The sequence below is a fragment of the Galeopterus variegatus genome, unplaced genomic scaffold (genome assembly GCF_000696425.1).
Source record: "Galeopterus variegatus unplaced genomic scaffold, G_variegatus-3.0.2 Scaffold1346, whole genome shotgun sequence".
Lineage (NCBI taxonomy): Eukaryota > Metazoa > Chordata > Mammalia > Dermoptera > Cynocephalidae > Galeopterus > Galeopterus variegatus.
The window spans coordinates 82,528-90,235 of NW_007727457.1; the positions used below are offsets into that span (position 1 = coordinate 82,528).

Genomic DNA, 7,708 nt, shown 5'->3' on the forward strand with positions numbered 1-7,708 from the left:
CCTGCAAGAGTCAGGGAGCTCCAGAGTGACTTTAGAACTGCTGTCCTGAAAGTCAATTGGCAGTAGTGTTATCAACAAAGGAAAGCCACTGTGCCCTCTCTTGTGTCCTGTGCATGTGGAGAGAACAGAGAGGCTACAGTTAGAAGAACCAGGTTCTTCCACTAATAAGCTGTCTCAATTTTTTTCATCTGTTCAATAGAGTATCCTCTCCCTACCTGCCTCATCCACCCTATGCAGGCTTGTACAGGAGTAAGAATAGCACCTACCCCATAGGTTTGCTATGACGAGTAAACAAGTTAACTCAAGTGAAGCACTTAGAATAGTGCCTTAGACACGCAGTAAGGATTAGCTTTCCTCTCTTTATATATGTAAACATTAAACTAGACCAGTTTGTCCACCAAGGCACTATTGACGTTTGGGCTGGATAGTTCTTTGTTGTGGAAGGCTGTTGTGGGCATTGTAGGGTGCTTAGCAGCATCCTGGCCTCCACCCAGTAGAATCCAGTAACATCCTCATAGTCCTGACGATCAAAAATGTCTCCAGCCGTTGCCAAATATCAGTTGGTTAGAGCGTGGTGCTGATAACACCGAGGTCCAGCGTTCGATCCCTATATCAGCCAGCCACCAAAACAAATATCCCCTGTGGGGAAAAATCACCCCCAAATATCAGTTGGTTAGAGCGTGGTGCTGATAACACCGAGGTCCAGCGTTCGATCCCTATACCAGCCAGCCACCAAAACAAATATCCCCTGTGGGGAAAAATCACCCTCAGTTTAGAACCACTGAACTTGACAATGTGTATGAAAGTGGTTTATATTACAAAACAACTGAGAACAATTTCAAAATTGTAGTTATGTGGATTTGTCCTCAGTAAACTGACAGCCGATCTGCTTCTGGATAATCAAGTGACTATAACAGATGGTAACATGACCTCAAAGCTCTTGTTTTTCTTCAATATACTAGTTGTAATGGCATCAGATAAAACTGATGTTAGGCTGGCAGGTTAGCTCAGTTGGTTAGACCACAGCCTTATAACACTAAGGTCAAGGGTTCAGATCCCCATACCAGCCAGCTGCCAAAAAAAAAAACAAAAACTGATGTCAATTGTACGTTGGTCATTAAGTTAAATAAGTTTCAGTCCTATTATACGATGTACTTTTTTAAATATCTGATGATAATGTTACAGACATAAAAATAAAAATGGTTATAATCTCCATTTTTATTTACATTTGCCCACAGCCTGATTTTGCTCTAGATCTCCCCTATTTTTCGTTTTTGTCAAAGATGTATGCTCTCATAAATATGTACAATCAATGCATTTCAATTAAATTTTAGAAATGTATGCTGATTTTCATTATTTACCCAGTCAGTCCTCAGCTTTGCATCTGCCTGCCTGCTATGTGGCAGGGACTGTGCAGCTCCCAGTCTACCCAAAAGCTTAAAACTCTGCCTGCCTGCCCTTTGAATGGCCCTGCGGGAGTAAATGGAGTCCTAAGTCCTAGGAAGAGCCCTCTCCCAAGCAAGCCGAATGACTGCTTGCAGTTAAGATGACAGCAATAGGGCTGGGTCCCCAGAGCAGAAATCTCAGCATCAGCAAATGTCTTTGTGAGTTACTGGAAATTTTCCTTCATCATCACTCTGGGTCTTGCATATCCCAAGTAGGTTTACGATCTGTCATGACCTGAAATATATAAATGTTGGTCTGGAGAATGAAACAGGAGGCTGTTACTGATTTATTACCTACTCTGCCTGCAGGGAGAGTTATTCTAATTACCTTATTCAGTGTCAGATGTTATAAGAATCTGGGAGTAAATATTTGTAGAGATTATGAGACAGGCACAGTTCTGATAGTACAGATGTTGTAGACCTTTTCTTTTAAATAAAGTCTGGGATGGCAAATATGTGTACGTGTGCTTCCATTCTGTGTCTGGATCCCCACAACAGCTCCCTAGTCACTCATAATAGTCTACCATGCTAAACTTGAACTTGGCCTCAGACTCTTGAACACCAAGCTCGATGGCCGTGACCCACGAGCTGGGAGGCAGGAGCATGCTATGGTCTGAGCAAGGACTCTGCAGTCAGACTGCCTGCCTTCAAATCCTAGCCCTTCAACCTAGTAGCTTACGTGATCTTGGGAAAATTATTTTGCCTCAGTTTTCTCGTCTGTAAAAATGCAGTAATAATACTATCTACTCATAGAGCTAATTGAATCCATTTGTGTGAGCCACATAATAAGTGCTCAATAAATATCAGATATCATTATGGTTAATTGGAAGTGGCTTCCTCATGAAACCTGTTTCCCATCCCTATATAATAGCATTTCTTCTCTTTTTAAATTGTTCGATTCAACTGTGTGGTTTGTTACCCAACAGGGCAGCCCTTATACTGATAAGGCTAGGGTTTGACCCTTGTTGGAGTAGTAAGTTTACATTTTTGTTCAAAAACTCCCACATGTGTATCTGGGGTTACAATGGAGACTGGGTCGAAGGGTGTGGTTGACTGAAAGTAAAGCCATCTCCACTTTCAGAAAACAAACAGCTCAAAGTATTGGGGGTGCCAGCTTCATGCGTGAAAGAAAGTCAGGACATGCCTATGGCATTGCTGGCCTTCCATCCTGCATCCTCACGGCCTCATGTTACCAGATTTTATACATCCATATTCAGCTGCATGCATTGAACTTAGCATTCATGTCCCCCGCATAAGAATCTGATGACCTGCTTACGAAAGAATTTGTGTATGAAGGAATCTTTGGCTTATGTGCAAAGGAAAAAGTCTCCCCTTGAAAAATGCAGGCCTTACACATTTAGCAGACCCTCGTGTCCACAGAAACAGTCATTGGCAATTAGGCAACTGCCGAAAGATCAGAGGCAGGAGCCCGCACATGAAACAGGCGGCACAGGAAGATCACCGCCTTCTATCTCTGAGTTATGGGCGGCCGAGGTTCCTCCCCCTGTACCCAATCTGCTCTGAGCTTTTCCTGCTGTGGATGGAGGCCCTGGGGACTTTTATGCACCCCAGTTTTCATGCAGCTTACTGATCCCTTTCTCACATGAATGAAAAACGCCTTTGATTCTGAATACTCACGTCTGTTTTGTGTAACACTTAACTGATGTGCCAGAATCATTCTCTACCTTAAAGGGTTTTGCACTGGGGTATTAAATCAGTCCTTCTGTGAAGAGTCACTTTGCTCACTTAAAAGATAACTGCCCTGCTTTTCCTAATGGTGCTCATCTTGTTAAACCTGGATTAGGGAAGGGAGGGGCATGCAGACCAGCAGCTGGAACCTGGCCAGAGCCCATCAGTAAGTTGGGTCCAGCCACAAGAGAGGCTTCAAAGAAATATTATCCACCAATCAGCTGATCTGGAGACTTTCAGCTCTGCTCTTCTTGGGAACCCCTGCTTCATATCATTAATTCCAGTTAGAATCAAGCCAATAGAGACCTTGAACCAGTGGGTCCACTTCATTTGTTCAGATGACAGGATGGGTTGTTTCATTGTCTGTGGAGTTCTCCATCTCTGGAGAAGTCCAAGAAGAAGTTAAACCATTTATCTGTTCAACCAACATTCTCTGTGTTTCTTCTAGGTAGGGGTGCACTGCTAGGTCCTGGGACTGTGGTAGTGAGTTAGATGATGTCCCTGTCCTCAGGGTGGTCAGAACTAGGAGAGAGACAGAAGCTACAAGGAAGGCTGCCATTCAGGCAGGTGACTGAAAAATTCAAGTACATGCTCAGGATTAGGAAAGAAAAGGAAAGTTAGTATTGAAACAAGGCAGACAGCTCCACTCCCAGCCCCCACGGTTGAGTCCAGATTGAGTGCAACGTGATCTTCTCTGTCTCCTCATGCCTCTCACAGTACAAGCTGAAGTTAAAAACATGATGGGTGTTTTTAAATTTTTTTGTGCCTTATGGACCCTAAATTTAAGGCACTATCCCACTGGGTAGCTCAACCAAAGAAATGGCCAGCTATTCCAATGCAGAGTGGTGGTTGTCTTCAAGGATAATTTTGAACTTATGGCGTTTTCACTTTAAATGCTTTAAGTGCTAGCTATAGCCAATATGTATAATCAATCACATGTCAATTAAAAAAAACTGCTGACTGTAGAAACTCACAGTGAGATTAGGTTCTTCTATCGTACAGAAGGAGGGAAGCTGGCCTGTTCATCATCATGAAGTGGGAGTTTCCAAGCAGTCAGGTCAAGTTTCCCGAGGACATGACGCCAGTGTTGACTTGTGAAGAGCGAGTGGACATGAACCAATGGAGGGGTGGTCTGCGGTGGGGTTGGAGGTGAGGAGCAGGATGGGTGGGGAGACTAAGGAAGTAGCATTGACAGGACTTTGTAGGAGGTGAGAGAGGGAAGGAAATCAAGGAGGAGCTGTAATGTTGCAGCTTGGACAGCTGAGTGGCTAGTGAACCACCAAGACAAGGAGCGACGGGTGGAGAGCCAGCGATGATGGTGGTAGGGGTGTGTTCCGTTTGGGACATACTGAGTCGAGTGCCTGTCTGGAGATGAGAGGCAGGAGCTGCTCGGGCAGGTTTGGAAGTCATCAGTGACTGAGGGAATGGGAATGAGTGCATGTGCGTACACGTGCACACACACGAGAAGGGAAGAGGGCCAGACTTGGAACTCGAAGGACACTGACGTGTAAGTGACGAGCATGGAAAGGAGAGCCTTCACAGGAGTCCAAGTAGGAGCAGGAAAAAGAAATCCAGGAGACAGCAGTGTCCAAAAAACCAAGGGAAGAAGAGTTTCAAAGTAGGAGGGAGGTTCAAGAGTCAGATGGTGTGGCCAGGTCCGTGGAGATGATGTGTGAAAGGCATCCGGGGGATTTCACAGAGCTGGGAGAGCAGATTCAAGGGTGTGAAGGAGGTGGGGGTGAGAGGGGCTGGAGGGGCAAGCAGAAGGTGGCTGCTGAATACGGTGCCTCCCACTCAGTGGTCCTAACCGAGGCAAACAAACCAGGGAAACCCAGTGGCTTTGCATAGCCTCAGTGTGATGGTTTCAGCACCTTTTCCCAGAATCTGTCCCCATCAGTCTTCCTGAAAACCCACATTAGACACTCTGCAGGTAAGTCACCTGGGAGGACCCAGTAATTAACACCTGATTAGTATCAAGATCTAGGAGATTACCTGGCCTGTCTTTTCAGTCCCCTGGGGGAATGCACAAGGATCAGGAGACAGGAGTGAGGGCAGCAAAAAAGAGCCCAGTGAGCAGACCCCACCCCACTCCCACCCACAGCGGGGGCTCCTGGTTCATGGGGGACTGAGGGTGGGTGGTGCGTGATATGAGAACGTGATGTCCTCCCCACAACTTCTGTGGTTTGGAGGTTTTGTCGTTTTTTCGACTAACTTTACCAATCCAGCTAGAGAAGTGACCTTAAATTTATCGAGCACCTGCTAGGCTAGTCTCTTTACATAAATTATCCCTCCTCCCAGCCCTGCGAGGAAGGCAGAATTCTGCCCCGTTTCATTTCCTTCTAACCTGATGTGATTGAGGGTGGATGTCTTTATACAAAACTCCATATTTTCAGGAAATGCAAAATCAATTTTGAGTTAAGACTCTCTTACATACTCTCTACGAGGCAATATTCTGTAACTGATAGTATAGTAATCACTATGATTGTGGAGGACACTGGAAGTGCATTTATAATCTCATTTTATTCACACCACAGCCCTGTGAGGTAAATATTATCAGGGTTTTGTGAGATTAAGTCATTTTCCCCATGTTACCCTGCTACTAAGTGCTTGTGCCAGATTTGGATCCAACCTGCTCCACTGCCTCTCCTCCTCTGTCAGAAAGCTCTGGAATGTTCTGTGGGCTTCTTACCCTAAAGGTATTCAGGGACCCAGATGCAGCCCTTGGCTTTGGCGCTGTCCAGGTACTCTTCAAATTCTTCTGCAGTAATGCAGAGGGTTTAGGATAGAAGCAGACGATGAATAATGCTGAGTCATTCTTAAATTTTACAACAGGCCTAGGAGGCGAACAGTCCTGTTTGTTTGTTTGTTTGTCTGAATTCTCTCCCAGCTTCTGTCAAGGGATTTCCTTGAGTCTTTCACCTGCCTTATTTGCAGAAGCAGCTCCTAATAAGAAATCTCATTTGGTGCTTAGAACCCAAGTTGGAAGGTCACTGATCCCTCACCACTGGTGCCACCATCTGGATTTTATGGCCGGGACCACCCCAAGGTGATGTGGTGGCAGGGATTGACCCGTAGATGTAGAAGTGCCTCAGTTTATGAAAACCTCCTTTATCAAAACTACAAACTTCTGAGGCCGGGGTCTGGGGACCCATGATTTTTTCTCACAGAAGGGGATCCTTTAAATAGAGAACTCTGCAAAAAACATATGTCATTGTGGACCGACCACAGATAAGCACAAGTAAAGAAATTTAATGTACCCATAATCCCATTACCCACAAATAACAATTGGTAACATTTTAGTGCAGTTTATACAGTGGAATACTAAGCAGCTTTACCTACAAAAAAGACAGACAATTGGATTCCTACCTAGTAACACTAAAAGCTGTTTAAGTTTCATTCTTACGAGGAAAAAGAAAGTTGCAAAATAGAATGTCTCCTTTAAAAAAGTAGATGGATGGATAGATGGGTAGGTATATGTGTGTGTATATACAGTGCACACACACATGTACACACAGAGAGAGATTTAGCTGGGTGCAGAAATACATGTGGATGGAAAACAAACTGTTAAGAGTGTGATGAGAGAAGGAGAAGAGGAAGGAATTTAGGAAGAGAAATTTCCTTTTCTTTTTTGTTCACTTATGTTTTCTTTACTTCATTTAATTACCTTTGTATTTTCAATTTGTTACATCATGCATGCATTACTTTATAATGCAAAATTTTTACAAAAATAAAAATAAAACAAATTGGCGTCCCAGACTTTTTTCTATACGTAATCATACAAATGTGTGTACAGACACACACACGAAGACATGCATACACAATCTATTTTCAAACTTTAATCATGAAAAATTCCAAATATTTACAAAACTCCGGAGAATAGTATGGTAGACTCCCATGTACCCATCATCCAATTTCAACAGTTATCAACTCCTGACTAAGCTTGTATCTATAACTCCACCCACCTTCCTGTTCTGCATTATTTTGAAGCACATCCCAGATTTACAAATAACGTTTTAGCAATAAATATTTCATTATGTGCCACTAAAGGGTCTCTTTTTTAAAAACCTTAACCACAGTACCCTTGTCATTCTTAATAATAATTAAATATAGTCTCTTACTATCATCAAATATCCAGTTTGTGTTCACATGTCCCAGTTGTCTCATAAATATCTTTTCCAGATGTTCATTTGAATTGGAATCCAAATAATGTACATTGGTTAGCCAGTCTTTTAAGTCTCTTATAATCTGTACTGGTCTCTCCTATCTCCCAGGTCCCCATCTCCTTTTCTTATTTGCAATTTATTTGTTGAAGAAACCAAGTCATTTGTCGTTCCTTTAGGGTACTTTAACACTTTCTTCTATACTCTGTATCTTCTGTAAGTCTGTAGTTACAGGTAAAGGCTTGATTGGATTCAAGTTTGATTTTTGTGACAAGACTAATTTATAGGTGGTTGTGGTCTTCTATCAGGAGGCACATACATCTTGTCCCTGTTCTTGTGATGTCTGCAGCCATTGATGTGCAATGCCTAGCTTCATTAATTCAAGAGAGGTGGCAAAACAGTGATATTCTAATT

General features: G+C 43.3%; 1 pseudogene; it reads left to right on the forward strand.

Moving 5' to 3' along the window:
- Positions 1-4,209: 4,209 nt before the first annotated feature.
- The window catches only part of LOC103593447, a 14,161-nt pseudogene continuing 10,662 nt past the window's right edge, over positions 4,210-7,708 (forward strand).